The sequence below is a fragment of the Heloderma suspectum genome, chromosome 4, assembly GCF_057233095.1.
Source record: "Heloderma suspectum isolate Gila_16-S chromosome 4, 16-S_ref, whole genome shotgun sequence".
Classification (NCBI taxonomy): Eukaryota; Metazoa; Chordata; class Lepidosauria; order Squamata; family Helodermatidae; genus Heloderma; species Heloderma suspectum.
Genome location: NC_139461.1, coordinates 197,223,930 through 197,244,981, shown reverse-complemented (window position 1 = coordinate 197,244,981; position 21,052 = coordinate 197,223,930). Strand labels below are relative to the sequence as shown.

Below are 21,052 nucleotides of genomic sequence, written 5' to 3'. Positions count from 1 at the left end.
AAGAGTGAGGCATGCTCAGGGTTCCAGATCACAGGGAGAGCCTACATGTATTTATCAGGTTCAGGTAGGGCTCTTGGGATGTGACAGTAGGGCCAGTGGGTACAACCCATTCTCCCCTCACATGATTATTATTAACCATGTGAAGGGAAAATGATTGAATAGGGCTACATCCTCTCATGTATATCTTGACTCAACTGCCAGTGGTTTATATCATATTGATAGTTCAAGCTGTTCTATTCTGATACCATTGTGACTGCACGTCTTCTGTCTGTGTCCATAAAAACACTCAATGTACATGGAACAACCCAACAAATATTGTTATTTATTTATTTTGAAATGGGCTTAGAGCTTTCAAAGGCTCTGTCAACTTAGGGGTTTTACAGTTTTATTTTCCTTTCAGGGAAAATATTGATATAATCGTCAGGGAGAAAAACACCTGCAGTTTCAGTGAAGGCTAGCTTTGCTATGGCAGATGAAACTGAGAATTGAGAAAGTAGTGAAAGGGCTCACACACACACACACACACACACACACGGGGGGGGGGGGGAGAAACCAGAGATATATACACCCAGAAGGTATTTTGCTTAAAAAAAGAAAAGAAAAAAGGACAGAACAATTGGATGAAAATGGAACCTGAAATTTCAACAGGGCACTCATATCCCTCCAAGTCCTGAAATAATGAAAGGAGGGATATAGATGATAGGAAAATGTTTACAAAGAAAAATATTTTTTCAAAATTGCTTTGGAAACAGGACAGGATCTAAATTTCTCTCCTTTTAATATGATGATGATGTAGCCTGCCTTTTTTGAAGCTCATGGTGGCTTACAATCAAATATTAAAACCAATTCAAATCAAAGAACAAGTCCACGTGAACTCTAAAACAGCAAGGGGGGAGGGGAATAGTTCAAAAACACAAGCCTCCTTTTAATACCCAATGCCTTTCTGAATAAATAGGCCCCACATCACCATATAAAGGCCAGGAGGGAGGGAAGACGGGGGAGATGATTGGACCTCCAGAGGGAGGTCATTCCACTGGGACGATTACTTAAAAAAGCCCTGTTCTTGCTGCAGGTAACGTTGACCTTATATTCCATAGAGACAGGATATGCAGCAGAACTTTTGAAGATGATCTCAAAAAGCGTGTGCATTGAAAGAGTGAGAGGTGCTCTCTAAGGGCTTCTCCACTTCCAGGAAGCTTTTATCCAGCAGTTGAGATTGGTTACTCAGAGAAGTTTGCGGGTCCTTTACATGATGTCATCAATCTCCATCGCCTCTCCCATGCTGTCCTATCACTTCCGCAGCTTTATTTGAAATGGAAATAATGAGGTAATAAAAAGAAGCCGGCTTGAATTTGTCTGTGTAAACTGGAAGTGGCACTAACAACAACGCCATCTGGTGGTTGTATAACAAAACATATAGAACTTGCAGATAAAGCCAGTTCTCTGAAGAAAAAAAATGCGGGAAGTGTATGTGAAGGGGCCCATCTTATTCCTGCAAAGAATTTGGAAGCAGAAGCCACGGTAAATTATGGGATTAAAAACCTGATGTGGAGTAGCCCTAAGATACACAAGACCTAGACCATGAAGTATATTTTAAACTCCATGAATTGGGCCTTGAAGCCAGCAGGGACAGGTACTTTAGCCATACCCAGCAGTTTAGGCATGCCCAGAGGAATCTTGGATTTCCCCCCCTCTCTGAACAGCAGACCGCCATACCATAAGGTAGCCTTCTGAATATCTCCTCAGTTACCAAAGTATTTTGGAGTACACCTTTGGGGGTTCCTATTCAGGAAACACCAGCCCAAACTCTACATGGCTGCACAGAAGCGGTCTTAGACATGAACCAGTGTATGCGGTACAACAATTGTTGGCAACAGCCTACTTCTCTGAATGTATAAAATGGACTGTGAAGGTGGTAGAACTCTATACATGCTTAACAATTACAATTGTTATAATTGCCCCCCCTCCCCGTGTCCTTTAAAACTGTTATGCTTCAGTTAGGGATGCTGGAGGAATTTGATCCTTGCAAGTTCTGATACAAAATGACCTGATACGCACCTCCTGGGCTAATGTGTGGATCAGAACTCAGTTATCTGCTGGCTTGGGCACATCCTAAATGTTCCACGTTCCAGCACAGTTCTTGGCTCAAAAAACTTATCAAATTAATATTAAAACATGTATTTTTGAGAGAAAATATGCTTAGGAATGTGTATTTTGGGAGAATATAGATTTAGAAATGCTCATTTTCGGGAAAATACATGTAGGGCACAATGCTATGCATGTTTAGACAGGGAAAAAAAAGTCCTACAACTCCCAGCATGCCTCAGCCAGCATGGTTGGCTGGGGCATGCTGGGAGTTGTAGTACCTTTTTCTGTCTAAATATGCATAGGATTGGGCATTTAGAAATGCATATTTGGAGATAAAATAGGTATGCAAATGTATATTTTGAAAGAAAATATGTTTTTAAATAAGTATTTAAATATTTTATTTAGTCGTTCATTACATTTCTATACTGCCTGATAGCTGAAGCTCTCTGGGCACTTCACAAAACAAAACATAAAACCATAAAATATAGTAACGTAGTAAAACATAATATAAAAGCCTTAAGCTTAAAACAGAATAAAACCAAAGTTAAAACCAAGGTAAAAGCGAGTAGCAATGAAAGATCTAAAAATGCGCTAACACAGTTTTTTAAAACTGAAGAACTAAAATGCCTGGAAAACCACAATGTAGGTGCCAGCCTACTTGGGGAGGGTATTCCACATCCAGGGTGCCACCATTGAAAAGGCCCTCTCCTTAGTAGCTATCTAACCTCATTTGGTGCAGGCACCCAGAAAAGGGCCTCTGAAGATGGTCTTAGGGTCCAGGCAGGTATATATGGAAGGGGATGATCCTTCAGGTAATCTAGCCCCAAGCTTTTTAGGACTTCGTATGTTAATACCAGCCCTTTGAATTGGGCCTGGAAATGGGCTGGCAGCCAGTGCAGATCACAAAGCACTGGCGTAATATAATCAAAGTGGCCAGTTCCTGTTAACAATCTCATTGGCCTGTTTTGGACCGGATGAAGTTTCCAGATATATAACATGCGTTGTGGTAATCCAAACATCAGGGTACCAGAGTGAGGATAACTGTAGCTAGGCTACCTCTCCCGGTAGGGTTATAGTTGGTATATCAGCGTAAGCTGATAAAAGGTGCTCCGTCTTAAAAGTCACATGCAGCTCCCTTTCTTTCCTGCCCCTTCCATCAGTCCACCAAACCTCAATTGTCTTCTGTTCCTTCCTGTCACTTCATGTCAGTACAAAATGATAGAATGAAGTCAGTGTTTATTTTTTGTTTTTTACTCCACTTGAGGTATTTACCTCAAACTTACTAGGAAATTGCTACCACGTTGCACTGTGGGTGACTAGCACTAGAATACACATAGCATTTATGACATTCACCTGAACATAAGCAGCCTGCAAGTCCTTTTCCTCATTCTGTTCTCCCCAGTTGTGCACAATAAACACTTTAGCCACCAATAAACTCTCTCCATTGGGGTGTTCTTTGTCACCAAGTTTCATATTATTACCTTAATATTTGATTTCCTCATGACATCTGGAGTGTACTTGTGGCTTTATTTTCTTAAAGTCCTTTTATTTGTATATACCCTCTGAATACTCTTCTTCCTGTCTCCCCATATTATTTCCTTATTTCTTTTCTTACTGTATTTTGTGAGCTTTTCTCATAACTTTATTTTTCCCCTTCAGGCCCAGTGTTATCTGTTTTCCCTGTTTAATAATGTTGCCATTCTATCTACCAGTATGATTGTTTTACCTTGTAGCTCCTTTCCTCTTCTGGCCTTTCTGTAAAGTTTACCTATTCAGTGGTTAAACTCTTAGAACCAGCTTTTCTTCATCTTAGCATGGACAGAATATTGTTCCTTTTATATGTCTAGATGCTTCTTTTCCCTGCCCCTCTCTTCAGTCTGAACTTCTCTTCGGCTTTCTTCACATGGAGCTTTTATCCTGCGATTGAGGGCCGATCTACATTGCGCCCGCCATTGCAACGAATTCGGTGTCCTGTCGGGTTAAACGCTCTCGCATTAAAACGTGATTATCCACACTCACCCATTTTCCCCGTTGCGGTGCTTCATCGAATGCGCGAGCTTGGTTCACACTCAAGCGCTGTGCTGTTTTCCTGCTCTTAAAGATGGTGGCTCTCATTGGAGGATCAGAAACTCTTCCTGTTTCTGCTGATTCCATGCCCACCGCGCGGCAGTGGCACGGGAGAGGCTTGTTGTTTTCTGCATGTTTTCCCGGCCTTGGGGAAAACGACCAGCTTGTCCCTTGCTGCCGCTGCTGTAGCAAGTGGGGGTGGAGGGAAGAAGGAGGCACCTATCCTCTTCTCCCCCCCTCACCTGCTGGGCCAGGGCGAGCGGCTGGGGGGTGTCTGCCAATGCTCTTTTCCCTGCGCCAGCCTTGACAGCCGGTGCGAGGAAGGGGGCAGTGGCGGCGGCACCCAGCGCTCACATTTGGGGGGGGCTGCCGGCATCTTCAAAGATTCGAAGCTTCACGTCAGTCCGGTCAGTAGTTGGATGGGTGACCACCTGGGAATCAGGCTTCCTGCATTGAGCAGGGGGTTGTTCTATCCCTTCAAATGAGACTAAGTGTTACCCCCTTCTATCCCCCACTTCGGCTTTTTTTTTTTTTTAAAGTAAGGCGTTATCTTCAAAGAATTGTGGCTTTTCTGTGATTTTTTTTTCTAATTCAGGCATGATCTTTGAAGATTCAAAGATGTGAAGCTTTGAATCTTCAAATCTTCATAGATCATGCCTGAATTAGAAAAAAAAATGCAGAGAAGCCATGATTCTTCGAAGATAATGCCTTAATTTAACGCTGGAGCAGGGGATAGAAGGGGGTAAAACCTAAGTCTCATTTGAAGGGATAGAACAACCCCCTGCTCAATGCAGGAAGCCTGATTCCTAGGCGGTCCCCCATCCAACTACTGACCAGGGCCGACCCTGCTTAGCTTCCGAGATCAGACAAGCATGCGCACATCCAGCCCTTTGCTTGTTGCTGAGGAAACATTGAGTGCTGAGGAAGCTATGTGATCAGTAGCTGGAAGACAACATGGGGCCATCGAGAGCTGTGATTGGACAGGAGGGAAATACAAACACCGCTGTATATGGACAGGCAGCAGGGGAGGGGACTACGACCAAATGCAGTAGCAAAGGTGGAAAATCAGAGAACATTAAGGGGAAATACCGGGATATCAGGGTATTGAAAGCAGGAGCACGGAAGCAGGAAATTCTGGTTCCAATTCGAGGCGAGTACTGCGTAGTGTGAAAGACGGGCAGTGAAACCTCATTGGGAGCAAAAAAACCCATAAGTGTATATCGGCCCTGAGATTGCTCCTTCACAGAAGTTTGCAGGCTGTTTACATGACACTGTGACCCTCCAGGGGTGTCTCCTGCACTAAATGCCCTTTGTTCCATTTTTAAATAGATTGCAGATAATGAGCTATCAAAGTACCCTGTTGTGTTCTGCTTCAGTTTCCTCTGTGAAAAGAGGAAAAGCGGCAAGAAGAGGAGTGAGATTAATGGAAGACTTAGATATGGGGAGAAGGAGGGGGGAAAGGAAGCAGGTGAAAGTCGTTGTGATCAGAAAGCCCCATTTTAAATGCAGGATTTTAGGCTGATGTAGAGATGCCCTTCATCCCTGTGTTCAGTTCCTTCTCTTCATCTTAAAGGAACAGTTCCTTCTCTTAACCCATCTTAAGTGAGCCAAGGGAAAGTCACCAAAACCGCTCCCAGATGAAAGCATACCTTTAATTTCACTTGAAGTGGCTTGAATATTGCATCATTTTTTAAAAGGTGAATGTTTGGATTTTCATAACCAGGATGAACATTCAAGGCATTTCAAAAGACCCCAAACACACACACACACACACACACATAACAGAGAGAGAGCAATGAAATGTTTTGTGGTGTGAGTCTTTTGCCTAAAGCAGTATTCGAAGGCAAAGTTTGAGGAAGTCCTTATCAGATAGGACATTCAAGCCATTTTGAGGAAAGCAAAGAAAAGTTTTAATAAGACTAGTGAAATTCTTGGGGTTGGGGCAGGGAGGGGAAGGTTCGCACATTGTAAAATTACCATCAAGTTTAAGCCAAAGCAAATTTCAAGGCAAATTTTGAGGTTCTTGCTTGGATGAGGCATCGAAGTAATTTGGATGGTGGAGCGGAAAAACGTTTGATAAGGCAATAGGCACATCCTAATTTTTCTTCCCCACTTGACTAGGGGGTTTTCTACACCAGCCTAAAATCTTGCATTTAAAATGGGGCTTTCTGCTTCCGTTTTAAATGCAGAATCACAACTGGTTCCCTTTACATGTGCTTCCTTCTCTGTAGATGGCCATTCCCATAGCGTTATTTTCCCATGAAGAGGTATTACATGCGCTCCAGGTTCGGCGATACTTGCTCCTGGGTTCCTGCCCATTCTCTCCCCTTGCATATTACTGGTGGATGGGAACTGAAACGTGGACAGCCCCTGCCACCGATCTCCCTGGGCCCTGCTAGGGATGTCAGAGAATTCCGCCACGGATCTCGGTGAGGCCGAATGCCAGTGCATTCAGCCCCCCAAACTCCGTGGCGGAATGGCTTGCCACCCCCCCGCCACCCCACGGATCCCTCCTGGGACGAGACTCACCTGGGGTGGATCTTCCAGGCGGCGGTGGCTCCGGCGGCAGCTCCGGCAGCAGCTGGTCTTCTGACCGGCCGCTGCTGCTGCCATTTCCAGGCTTGTGTAAAAAAAAAAAAAAGACGTGATAGGCTACATAAAGATTTACGTAGCCTATCATGGCTAGGTTTAAAAAAAAATTAAAAAAGACGTGATAGGCTACGTAAATCTTTACGTAGCCTATCATGGTTGGGTGCGTTTTAAAAAAAAAACTGTGTACGCAAATGGCGGCGGCTACGGCTGCCGCCATTTGCGTTCCTTCTTTTTACCGTCTTAATCTACGTAAATATTTACATAGACTATGACAGCAAAATTAAAGGGGAACGCAAATAGCATAGCGGGTGCTATTTGCATCCCCTTTTGATTCGCCATTTTAGCCTACGTAAAGATTTACGTAGGCTAAAACGGTGAATCAAAAAGGGACGCAAATAGCGCCCGCTACGCTATTTGCGTTCCCCTTTATTTTTGCCGTCATAGTCTATGTAAATATTTACGTAGATTAAGACAGCCAAAAAGAAGGAATGCAAATGGCGGCGGCCATAGCCGCCGCCATTTGCGTACGCGTTGTTGTTGTTGTTGTTTTACCCAGAGCCCTCCGCGGCTGGAAATCCGGCTGTGGACGGCTCTGGCCTGGCCGGGCCGGGCCTGGCCGGCTGCTCTGCGGAGCTGTCGTGGAGCACAGCCGGCCGTTCGAGGATTCCGGGGGGAGGAACGGAGCGCCTCCCCCCTCAGCCAGGATTCCAGGGGGAGGGATGGAACGCCTCCCCCCCACCAACAACATAGTCCGCAAAAGGTAAGTAACTTTCGTACATCCCTAGGCCCTGCCTCCCTCTTCCATGGTTTTGGCCAGTCCCTGCCGCTCAGCCCCTCTGCTGCTCCTCCGCTGTGCTGCCGCCGCCACCCCACTGCTGCTCTGCCGTTCTGCCACTCTGTTTTGAACAGGCAGGCTGAAAATGGCGAGGAGCCAAAATGGCACAGGAGCAGGAAGCCTGAATGCTCATCAGACCTTCATCACCACCTTCGAGATCATGACCACGCCCCCAGCAACCACACTCAGCGCTTCATTCACGCCAGGGGAGAAATACACGGGGAGGACATGGCGCTCTATTTGCGCATATCTGGAGAAATACCCATTTTTTCCATTTGAGGAAACCACAGGATAGGTGGGAGGAAATAGTGGAATAATGACTGGACAACGATGACGTCATGTAATGGACCTGCACAATTCAGTGAGTGAGCATCCATGAATGCGCAATATACTTGAGATGTAGAGATCCCCTAGAGCAGGGACAGGCAGTTGAGATCTACTTGTAGATCTCTGGGTGATTTGCAATAGATCAGTAAGGGTTACTAATTTTTAAGAGTTTCACAATAGCAGGGAAAATTACAGGTAAAAAACACACAGCACCTCCAGTTGCTCATCATTTTGCCTTGATGTTCCTCACCTGTAAAATACGAGTCTTTGACCAGGCCATTTATTTACTTACTTACTTACTTACTGCATTTATATTCCGCCTTTTTTCCTTCCAAGGAACCCAAGGCGGAGTACATAATCCTCCTCCTCTCCATCTTATCCTCACAACAACCCTGTGAGGTAGGTTGGGCTGAGAGTCTGTGACTGGCCCAAAGTCACCCAGTGCACTTTCATGGCTGAGTGGGGACTAGAACCCGGATCTCTTGGCTCCCAGTCCAGCACTCTTGCCACTACACTGGTTTTGTTTTGTTTGTTAGAATCCCTGATCTGTAGTAACTCATATGGGCCCAGTATTTTGCACCTTCCCTTGATTAGTGGACCTAGGGGGTTCTTGTAAACAGCAAAGTAGACCCCACAAGCCTGAAGTCTGCCCGCCCCTGGACTAGAGCGCATTCACACAGTCCCCAAACCTAAGAACGCTTGCATTCTGTACATCTCTCTCACCATGTGGCTGAGGCGGCTCTTTCTACAGCAGTCCTGATGCATCACAGTTTCCTTCTGTGAGTGTTTTATATTTTCATCCATGCTTTCTCTCTCTCTTTCATTTCTAAAGACATGGTTGCTCTGTAATTTCTAAAGATGGTTTATTTCATCTTCATTAAAGGACCTTTTTCTCCCTGTCCAGATAGCACTGTGCTGAGCAGTGAGAAAAGGAGCCCCGTCCTCACTGCACAACACAGAAATGCTGCAAGCTCCCTCTTCCCTGCTCCCTGCTCTCGCCCTTCCCAAGGAGAGGGCTTCAGAGAGGGAGAGGCAGAGAGGGAGAGGGGCCTTGGTGGAGACTTGTGGGCTGGAGGCTCCCCTCTGCTGTTATAAGCCATTAGATCAGTCCCCTGTCAGTGAAATGTGTATCCCATGTATGGAACACTGGGCACCAGAATGGAGGAAGAAGCACGGCAGTATGGGATCCCTATAGATTCCTGTAGTATGCAGGAAAAAATTCTTTTCAGAAGCAAATCCTGTCCCCTCCAAATGCCCCTCTAACACAGTGGCCAGCTTTTGGGTGGGGGTGGGGGGCAGGCAGGGAGAAGAGAGATAGAGAAGGGAAAAGAAGAACGAGTAAATCAGTTTCCCCCCTCTTCTCTTTAAGTGTGGGATGAAACCATAAGTAGGCGCAAAATACATAAACTACGAAAAGGTTTTGTGTCACTGCACTTTTTCTGTATATTTTAACACTTAAAAAACAACAACACTTTGGCTATCTACAGTGGTGCCTGTTGTTCTCCCAGGTGATTTCAGATAATATTGGCTGTCAGGTGAATAGCAGATGAATGCCACTCATCACCTATGAATGTGAGCTTAGCTTTTTCATGTTGGATGCTCAAAACAAGAGAGGGGCCTGCCCACAGCGCTAACTGCAGCTCTGCCTCTGGCTCATACGGTGTTCATTTATAAGACTCAACAACCTCATCTGTATCATGACCTAGTACTCTCTCAACTGCTGGTGGTTTATATCATACCGATAGTTCAAGCAGTTTTATTCTGGATTGTAGTGACTACGTATCTTCCCTCTGTGTGCATGAAAAAACCCAACAAATATTGTTATATATTTATTTATTGGAACTTACCTTGAAAAGACCATTTCACTCAGTGGAGCAGCTAGGTAATTTTAGACCCTGGATTTAATGGTGTTATGTGGATGGGGTGGGGGTGTTAGACAGTGTTGGACTGGGAGCTGGGAGATCCAGGTTCTAGTCCCCACTCAGCCATGGAAGCTCACTGGATGACTTTGGGCCAGTCACACACTCTCAGCCCAACCTACCTCACAGGGTTGTTGTTGTTGTGAGGATAAAATGGAGAGGGGGAGGATAATGTAAACCGCCTTGGGTTCCTTGCAAGAGGAAAAAAGGCAGGATATAAATGCAATAATGATAAATAATAATAATAAAAAAATATTTTAGTTGTGAACCGCACAACTCAATGGCTACTAGTCCTGATGGCTATGTGCTGCCTCCAGTACCAGAGCAGTGAGCCTACATACACCAGTTGCTGGGGAACATGGGCAGGACTGTGCTGTTGTACTCGTGTCCTGCTTGCGGGTTTCTGGTCGACAGCTGGTTGGCCACTGTGTGAACAGAATGCTGGACTAGATGGACCCTTGGTCTGATCCAGCATGGCTCTTATGTTCTTAACTAACATTTCTCTTCTCCCTGCTCCATCCACCATTCCATGCTTTACAACTGCTTCTACAGGGAAAAAAACTGTTTGCCAACCTTGATTAAAAAGGAAATATTCTGAGCATGTGCAGTTTTGCATTTTGAACTCACTTTATGGCACCATCATGACTACAGGAATAAAATGAAGTTTCCTTCTGTTACCCAGATGCAAAACACATTTACATGGGAAGAAGCACAGTTCTGTTGTAGAAAAATATAATATATTTTTAAAGTAAAATACTAAAATGAACATCTGTAACCATGTTGCACTACAACTCCAGATGGTCGGGGGATGATGAGAGTTTTAGTCCAACACATCTGGAGGGCACCAGGTTGGGGAAGGCTGGTATAGATGATAAAGCAACAGTTACAAAAGTCAGCTTTCGAGAATTGCACTGCTATCATAGAACAGGATCCACATTTCTTTCTTTGTTTTTAAAAACATTTGTATCCTGGGTTTTTGTGTGTGTTTTTTCGAAGCTCAACATGGCTCATAATCAATTACAATAAACTAAAGTTCAACTCAGAATCAAAGAGCAAATCACTCTCAAGCCAACATCAGCAGTAAAAACAGTTCCGAAGCACCAGCATTCTTTTAATGCCCCCTAAATGGGAATGGGGGGAATGGGACTCTATACTTTTTTTTAAAAAAAATATCTTTTTAAAAATAGTATGTAGATAAACACATATCTACATACATATTATAAATATATAAACAATATCTATATGGCCGTCATAATTTTAATACAAAATAATGCAATACTTACAACAAGGGGAAAGCCCTATACTTATCAATATCACAATTGTAGCTTAGTTTCACAAAAGAAATAAAAGTGGAGCAAATATTATTAAATTGTTCAATCTTTTGTTTACTGCCCTGAATTCTATAAATTCTGTAAGTTTTATCTATTATGGTATTTTCCAAACTTTTCTGAACCATTCTGGAAGTCAGGGGATTTATTTATTAAAATTAAATTTTATTTATTAAATTTCTTAATCACCCATCTGGCTGGTCAACCAGCCCGCTCTGGGTGATGTATACAACAGTTTAAAACAATAAAATTCCACATTAAAACATTGTAATTCTAAAAATACCCTAACCCACGCCAAATGCCTGCCTGAACAACCACGTTTTTAATGCGTGGCAGAAGCTCATTAAAGAGGGGCATGGCAGAGTTCCCTAGGGAGGGAGTTCCACAGAGTGGGGGCCACCACAGAGAAGGCCCTCTCCCTCGTCCCCACCAGTCTAGCTGTCCTGGCTGATGGGACAGAGAGAAGGCCATCCGAGGCTGATCTTGTTGAGCGGCCTGTCGGGTGTTGCTAGAGGTGCTCCTTAAGATAGGCTAGGCTGGAACCATATAGGCTTTTAAAGGTCAAAACCAACATCTTGAATTTGGCCCGGAAAACAACTGGTAACCAGCAACTCCTTCATCTCCTTCGGGATGGATGTAATTCTTCACGTTTGAGCTACCAAAATGCTTGTCATGGTTAATAAATTCCAAATTAACTCTCTTTCATCTGAAACAAAATGCTCTAAAAACCTAGCAGGATTATGAAGTAATCTAAGGGTATAGTCAGATGTATCATCACCAGTAAAATGATATTACATAATAAGACCACTGAGTATGCTCTTTTCTTGGTATTTTAAAACATGTTTTCCCTATGGCTGTCTACAGTGTTGCCTATTATGTTCTGAGGTGATTTCAGATAATATTGGAGGTTGTTCAAATGCTTTGAACAAATTGAATTGTTAGATTATTCCTCTCCATGTGTATTATGTTGCTTTGCCTAAAGATTTTTGTATTTTGATACACGTTTGCCTGAACTTTAGTAAATACCCCACCATTATTAACCCTCCATCAACAAGTGAGTTGAAACATTGCCTGATGGCACTGAAAATAAATTCTTAAGGCTTTTGACTCAGCCTTTCATAACTCCATCTTCCACATAGGTGTCAATCATGACAGGGTGATGTTTCAGCCCCCACCCCTATCTAGTGAAAAATCATTAAAAAAAAAAATTACAGCTTTGTCAATTCTACCCCTATTAGAATGTCAACACTAAGAAGGTTGCACACATAAGGTGCTAGAGGTCAAAGTGACCCCACAAAATTCTGTTTAAATTATGTAGGGCACAATCGTATTCATGTTTATACAGAAAAAAGTCCTACAACTCCTAGCATGCCGCAGCCAGCCATACTGGCTGGGAAATGCTGAGAGTTGTAGGACTTTTTTCTGTCTAAACACGCATAGGATTGCACCCTTAATTACTCTTCTTGTCTACAGGTGCTTAACCCAGAACCTGTTCTTTCCATTCCTTGTGAGAAAGGAGCATAGAAGTGAAAAAAAATATTTTGTCTATTTCATAACAGAAAAATTATTCACTTTCCTTAACATCACTACAAATGTTATCGGGGTCAATAGTAACCTACAGGTTTACAAAAACCCTTTACAAACATGAATTTTTGCAACATTTTTTTTTCCAGTTAGAACTTCTCTTGTGATCAAGCAAAACTTTTTTTAAAAAATTATAGCTATCATTTTGTGCAATACTTACTAATTTGGCTTTTGGCCTCACTATGATGTCAGGTGTGTCTGCAAGTGTTTGCAAGCAGCCTGCTGTGCTCTGACCTCAGTAGCTGTCAGGATGCAAGGACAACTCTCAGTCACCAGTCCTTTTCTCTGTTTACAGACATATTCGCAAAAGAGTTAAGAGTTGCTCTCAGGCATCTTTGTAACCAGCCAGCCCCAGCAACTCACAAGCTAGGCTAGACAGTGGCTGAGAAAGCAACAACACATTTATAGGGCTCTGGACAGACAAGTGATAACTTTTTCACCAGTGTGCCACTAGCCAGGGGATTCGCTAAGGAAACCTGATTCTGGTTGGCACATTGAAAAACAACAACCAGAAATTTCCCCAGAGCTTCTTGCACAAATTCAGCAGTATCAGCAGCAGCATGTTTCATTTTCATGAAGATTTGACACTTGTAAGTTATGTGTTTCTATTGATGGAGGTTTACGATTCCTTCTAAAGTAACCAAATTGAATTAGCATCTTCTGTGCATTCGTATTAGTGATTATTGCATTTAACAATGCTAAGTCTTATGAAACAAATCTCAAGGTAGCCATTGTGTAAGCAACCGTGTGTGTGTGTGTGTGTGTGTGTGCGCGCGCGTGTGCGTGTGCTGGAATAGCTCCATAATTTTCAAAACATCTATCTTTAGGGAACCTCCCACATTAGCATGACATCTGTCGAGGATTCTCTGCATCTTGCAAAGAGTTCTGGTTCATGACCTGTGAACCTGCTCAACCCTTCAGAGGCCCTCCTCCAGGTGCCGCTGCCAAAGGTAGTTAGAGAGGAGGCTATGAGAAAGAGGGCTTTCTCAGTTGTAGTGTTCCATTTATGGAACGCCCTCCCCAAGGAGGCTCACCTGGCACCTACAGGGTTATCTTTTCGCACCAAGCTAAGGCATTTCTTTTCTCTCAGGCATTTTATATGTTTATGGCTATTCATACACAATTTTTATATTTATGTATCCCTGTGCTGTTTGTTGTTTTGTATCACATCTTATTCTTTTAAATATTTGTATTATATTTTATTCTTTCAATTATTTGTAATCGATCCAGAGAAAACTTGTTATTGGGTGGACTGAAAATAAACAAATGTCCTAGAATATATATTAATTTAATGTGGGGCACTTTTAGGCCTCATGGGCCTCTCCTGTTGTTTCTTACGAAATTAAAATATCCAGTGCTCTCCTGCAGCCAGACATTGCAGGAGAATATTGGTAGTTATGGGGAAATGCCAGTGGCCACTGAGAGAAGCTTGTCCACCATTACTGATCTTCTCTTTAAGGACCCCTTGACAAGCTTCTGAGGGATTCCAGGTTCCTACAAAACAGTTTGGAAACTATGGGATTAGCTTTGTGAAAGTTTGAGGCCTACAGAGGAAAAGGGGGAAAAGGTCGGGCTTAGACACCTGCAGTTTTTTTGTTGGGAGGGGGTATCCCTGAGAGTAGTTTCATTTCCTCAGTTACGTTTCAGTTTCATTTCCCCAGTTAAGTTTCATTTCTTCAGTTTTGAAACAGTACTTTCGGTTTTGGAAGAGGAGGGTATAAAAAGAGAGAGTCAGAAAGAGCAGAGTCAGGAAGAGCAGAGCATGAGGAGGGAAGAGGGAGAAACAGCCTGAAGAAGTCTAAGTGTAGCTAGGGTATTGCTGAGGTACTTGAGTTTTTGCAACTTTTATTTTCTCTTAATGCCTTTTCTATCCCTCAGCTTTATTGTGTAAATGCCTTTAGTTGTGATTTGCCTGCTGTAAAATACCAGTAAACTGTTGTGGTTAAACCCCGTGTCTAGAGTGTCAATCATCCCACACCTACAGCCTAAACTCCATGTTATTGGAAAGGGGAAGGTAAAAGAAGGAAGGTGGGACTCTTAAGGAGGCAAGAGAACCTTAAGGAGTTGCTCAGGGGGTCCAAGTCATAAGGGGAACCCTAACAAGCTTATTAAATTCCTTCTTGTTTTTTTCTTTTACTAATTGTAATTAGTATCACTGACTAATCTTTATCAGCTCTAGTCAAGTACTATGAACATGAGCACACTTACATATAAATATTTTCAACAGTATGAGATTCTGGTAAAATCAAATGTACTATCTAATCGTAAAATTAATTTATTATGTTTATTTTCTCACAGTTTTACCACTGAAGCTTTGCTGTATCTCTGTGTTCTCACAGGTGTCTGAATGTATTTGGCCTTTCCACAGCGCATAATGTTATTCTGCAGAAGACGTATCCCCTCTTTTTTGGTAACTTAGTTCCCATCCATCTTTCTTACAGTTGGGCATTTATCCCCTCCCCTCCTTTTTTCTAATTTGCCTTCCCCCATTTCTCTATTGCTGTTGATTAATAACTGCTTGACATATCTAATCTGCAAATCTTTCATTTTCCCAGATATTGTGCTATACACCAAAATAGCTCTTTTCATTTTAAAATGAACAATACGACTTTTCAGGCACATGTGTGCTCCCTTTGAGTATGTCTTCTGGGAGACATAATACAAGTATTGTGCTGTAGCCTTGGATAAAAGGATTCCTCTTAATTTATGCCCTGGTCTCTTGGGTTCACTGTATTTTACAATATCACAACACAAGACAATATCCCCACTAGTAGTAACCCATATCAGAATGACGGCCAGGGTGGGCTGGTGATATTTGAAAAGTGAATGTTTACAAGTTAATATTTTAAAATTACTTTACATGTTAGTTAATTTTCACTTATATAGCACTTTTAGGGTGCAATCCCATGGCCGCAGACAGTGGCCATAGGACTTTTCATTTTCTGGGAATGGAGCTTAGTGCCACTGCTCCAAGTTAAGTTCCCAGAAAACAGGCTCCCCTCTCCCGCCCCCTCATAGGTGGTGCGATTTGTCCCTGGCTCTGCACTTGTAAGAGCAGCACAGAGCAGAGGAAAAGGGGGAGTTCCTGGGGGAGGGGAGGGGGGGATGGTGGAAGTTCCATTATGACGCTTCCTATGGACCGTGTGGAACCCCCCCCCCGCTCCAAGGCGCCCTGTCTAGACAGCTGAAATCAGCTGGCTAGCCACAAATGTAGTGTGGCCAGAGCGTGAAGGAGAAGATCCCCTCCACACTCCTCCTACTGTGCATTGGATAGTCGGTCGCCTCCAAGTTTGGAGGCAGCCGACTATCCCCATAGGATCGCATCCTCCATTTGTTAACAGCTTTATGGTCTTCTATTGTGCTTGCCCTTGCAGAGTTCCTCTGTCTCATCTCATCTCGGAAGCTAAGCAGGGTCAGCCCTGGATAGTACTTGGATAGGAGATTGCCTGGGAATCAGGCTTCCTGCATTGAGCAGGGGGTTGGACTCAATGGTCTTGTAGGCCTCTTCCTACCCTATGATTCTATAATGTATTTGCAGTGTTTTCTCTGGGCAGCCTTGATTGTATCACAGTTTGTGCTGAGCTGAAAATGCATACCTACTTTTACTGCCCCATTCACAGACTGAGAAAGGGGGTGGGACTAATTTGGCAATTGGTGGGGGAGAAAATCAAGACATTCTGGGAGCCTATTCAGTACTTACTGGGATCAGGCTTAGCAGTGGATTTTCTTCTTTTAACTGTAGTTTGGCTGCTTGCACAAAGAGCTGTGGGGCAGCTATCAGCAACCCGGTGGCCGCCATCTTCCCACACAGTGCCTCCTTACAATTCCACATCGTGACGTAGTGTCATTCCCGAGGCTTGCGGGGAGAAAATGGTGACTCCTACTGGCATCCAGCAGGGTCCACACACCCTGCCCCCAGTAAAGGAAAAATAACATATCATGATGTAACTTCTTCCCCATTAGGGCATTGTGAAGAAACATGGGGGACCACTAATAGTCACACTTCCGTAGCTTGCAGCAGTAGCCAAAAAGGTTTTAGAAAGAAGTTATCAGTTGTCCCATAAGCTCCCCCTCCAAATGTCTTGTTATAGGTTTTACTGCTCATTGCAAAGGGGAATTCAATCTGGAACCCCCATTTTCAGCAGCAGCAGCCTCATGTTAATCTTAACATGTAATTCCAGCCTCAGCCTGAAAGGTTGAGATTGCCCAGAGCAGCAGAGTGAGTGTGTGGATGAAGAAAGAGTCGAGTCCAGGTTTCCTTAATCTGAATGGGATTCCTGACTCACTGAACCTGTGGAGCACTGACAATTTTTTTAAAAAAACAACTCTTTAAATTCTATTTTTCTTCCTGGTTATGTTTTACTAGCAGGTTTTTGAGTTAGACCATTAGCATCAGATTCATGAACTGGCTCCAGTTCTGTTCACACACCTGGTCGCTCCACTGACAAGGATGAGCTACACAGATGTCACCAAGGGCAGAATTAGGAAGCAACAGGATAGCAGAGGTCTAATTAAGGGCAGGATTTGGCCAGTGGAATCCTCATTACTGAATATAATGCACCAGTTAGAAAAAAACACAGCTTGACTATCAGAAGAACTGGCTTGCCCTCATATAGAGCTGGCAGTTAGGAAAAACGTCATTATGCTTGTAGATTGAACAAATGTAATCTGGAGGAAAGCAAGGTAAAGCAAATCCAAAACCCCACAATGCCATTTTGCAACATCTCTCTTTGGGAGCAAACCTGTGCTTTATATTGGGGGAGAAGAAAATTAATCTTGATATATAGACTATTGTGCTGCAAGAACTTCTGTTCCTAATCCAAGGAAAAAACTGTAAGGTGGATTCAGAGGCCATAAAACGTTGCACCTGCAAAACACCTTCGACATCCTTTGTTTTAATTGTAGGTACATAGCTTGTTAGCTTTCATACCAATGAAGTCTCATTCTTAGTTTCACAAAACAAAGTGCAAAGTATCTGAAACTAAATGAAAGATAGTTCTACAAAAATGTATTTTTCATTAAAGCAGAGTAATACAGAAAACAAAGGCATAAACTTCCGTCTTGCGCAAAACTAGACATAACCATAGTAACTGGGGATGGATAGCGGCTGCTTTTGTGCCAATTTTGTGACCTAGTCAGCTACAACACAATGATTATAGAGTGATGACTGAGGCAAGGTGTAGGCATATCTGACCATGCCCCCAAACTATTCTCTCAGGTTTGTAGCCCAGCTATATGCTTATGATTGATTGATTGTCGTAATGTATATTCTTCACCTTCTTTTCTAGGGCAGCTAACAAAGTAGTAAGAAACAGAAGTACAATAAAGAATAGAAATAAAATAAAGCATACCAAATTCAAGCATACAAATGAAAACAGCAAGAGTCCATTCAAATAGACAGTAAAATCAAAATTGCCAAATCATTTCCTACAGCTTCATCTTTTGCCACAATTTAATTTTTTTTAAGTAACCTAAGTACAACTGTGCACCATGGTAAACCATGACCACCATCCAGAAAGGACTTGAAGTGCCCTTAATGAAATCAGCAGGGATTTAAGTGCATATTAAGTGCCATTTATTTCAATGAGATCTAAGCATGCCTAACTTTTTTCCCTCCCTGAGGCACTAGAACAGACAAAAACATATAGCAGTAAAATGTGGGGTCCATCAATCTTCTAAAGTGTATTTCTTGATCTATAAATAGTTTTGTTTGTGGAATACATAAAAGAATGAAGTCTGATTATACTCAAATTCCCTATCAAGTAATGTTGGGTTGTTCAGTTTTAATAAAGCCTTGCAAAGAAAAACAAAAACAAATGTTATTTGCTCCTCCCATAAGCCACAGTCTAGAGAAGTGTGACAAAAGAATGTTCTGGACATGATGATATGTGGAAGAAACAGGAAGTACAGGTGACTTGTGCTTCCTGTTCACTGCATTTCTCTGAGGGAGTTTCAAAAACAGTCCAGGATGCAGGATGCGGGGCTGCTGTTCAAAGGTGGGGTGTGGTGTGTGAATTCCACTGGAAGGCTACAAGCCCTTGATTGTGTATGAAGGAGTTCTCTGGATTGGTAGCCAGTGTAGATTGTATTTATATGGATGTATGGATTCTGTTAAATCCTTTCCATCTGTGTTTCGTGGATTGTTGGCATTTTTTGTTCCATCATCCGCTCATTAATGAAATCAGATTTTTTTAACCAGAATTTCATTCTACTAATTCGCATTAAGTAATGTGGATTAGTGCATTTGCATAAGTGTGCATTAGTACTAAAGCACGCATATGAACTAGTGCAATTCCCCCCCCCCCGTAGAAAACCAGTCCGTAAGTCCAAGGAATCAACACAACCAGTCCGTAAGTCCAAGGAATCAACACAACTCAGAAAAAACACATCTGCTGGGGAATCCACCAGTCAGATTAAGAGAAAGCCGAACTCATTTGAATCCACTGCAGATTTCCCCAACATCCCTAGTTGTGTTACTATTAGCATTAGCAGTCTGTAGTCATCTACTATTGAAAATACCTCATGGTCCTCCCGTAACCCTCAAACCTAGCTAATATTTCAAACTGTTCATGACTTTTGAAGCATAGGTAAAATATAAAAGGGTCTTGCCAGCTATATTTCTTTTTTCTTCTTTTTTTCCCAACTTTAATTTTCAAATCAATGCAACCTTATCTTTCCATTGTAGGTTTCCCTAGAATCCTCAACCTTTGGTCTTTTGTGAAATGTCAGTTTCAATAGCTTCATTTAGAACTCTTACCTAGTAAAGCAAAGCTGCCAGTGTTTTAAACATTTCCTGGTGTGAAAGCACTGATACGTTCAAAGCACGCACTGAGAGATTAAATGCATTCCATACGTTTCTCCACCTTCTTGTGATTTGCAGCATCTACAACTCACATTATTTGAAATACCCCAAATAGAATAGCCAGTTTAGTTTTATGATTGGTTGTATTTTCCCTCCATACATGTTTAGATTAAGATTATAATACTTTGTGGGTAGGGACCCATCTTTTTATTTTCCTTTTGGCTTAGGAAAGTCTGTAAAGCACCATGTATAGTGATGGCAAACATGTCAATGGGAACAATTAATTTCTACGGGTTGGATACAGACTTAGTCATGTTAAGAGTACACTCTCTGAGCTCAGTGGGACAAGTTAGTCATAACTAACTTAAATCTAAGTGGTTTTAATGGGTGTACTCTAACCATGACTAAGTCTGGATCCAACCCAATGAGAATAAGTAAAGTGCTATGCTTAAGATGTGTGGAAATCGCCCTACCTCCACTCTCGATATCAGCATCAACAGGTTTGCAGCTCTTTCAAACACACGCACCCACAGATCTCTGTCACTCTCTGGGCTTCCTTGCTATAGTGGAAATGTGGAAGACAATTGTTCTATTGAGGAGTTTAGTGGCGTATATCAAATTGCTCCTTCTGTGCCTAGACTTCTGGTTGGGCCTCTTGCTTTTAGTGGTTAGCTGTGCTTCTTATCAGAGCCAGCTATCTGTCTGAGATGGTGTGACTTGAGAGTCTAGTATTTACCTTCAGATAGCCTCTGGCGAGAACTCAAGCTTAGTCACTTGTTATGAGAATAGCTGGGACAGTCATATCTGTGTTGGCTTCTGCCTCTTGCTAGAGCCCATCCTTTCACTTTGCAGGAGTGTGTAAACATTCTTGAAGTCACTGGAGAATAGCCAGAATACAGGAGGGATATATGTGAGCATAGTAAATATATATGCCCCTGGGACCCTCCCAATTTACAATCTCCACTCAGGCGGGAGGTACTGTGTACCAGGCTGTTGGAATGCGTTTGTCACTGATTCTAAGTGGGTTCCCAGCAACTGAAGGGACGTACGTTTTATTATTTTGCTTTGATATTTCTTGCTGCCATCATTGTGTTTTGCTTTTCTGCTGTGTTAGTTCATTTTATAGGCACTGGCTGACTATTTGCTACCGGGCCAGGTCTAAGGTATTAGTACTAGTGTACGAAGCCCTAAACAACTTGGGACCAGGGTACCTTAGAGAGCGCCTTCTCCCTTACCAACCTGCCCGGTCACTGAGGTGATCGAAGGGCTTGCTCCTGGTGGTTCCACATGGACCCATGGCCCAGCTGGAGTCCACCAGGAAAAAAGCCTACAGTGTGGTGTCCCCCTTCCTGTGGAATTCCCTGCCTTTGGGTGTCAGGTAGGCACCAACATTGTGTTGCTCTCAGCTTCTCCTGAAGACATTGTTATTTCGAGAGGCCTTCCCTTGAGTGACCAGCCGCAGTTTATTAAGTTCAGAGTCTGTTCTTTTAAAATGTTTAATTGTTTTAAT

At 42.8% G+C, this 21,052-nt stretch overlaps 1 protein-coding gene across 7 annotated transcripts in view; it reads left to right on the top strand.

The window, feature by feature from the left end:
* DPYD (dihydropyrimidine dehydrogenase) overlaps positions 1–21,052 on the top strand; it is a 761,638-nt gene that overhangs the window by 729,052 nt on the left and 11,534 nt on the right. The window lies entirely within an intron of this gene.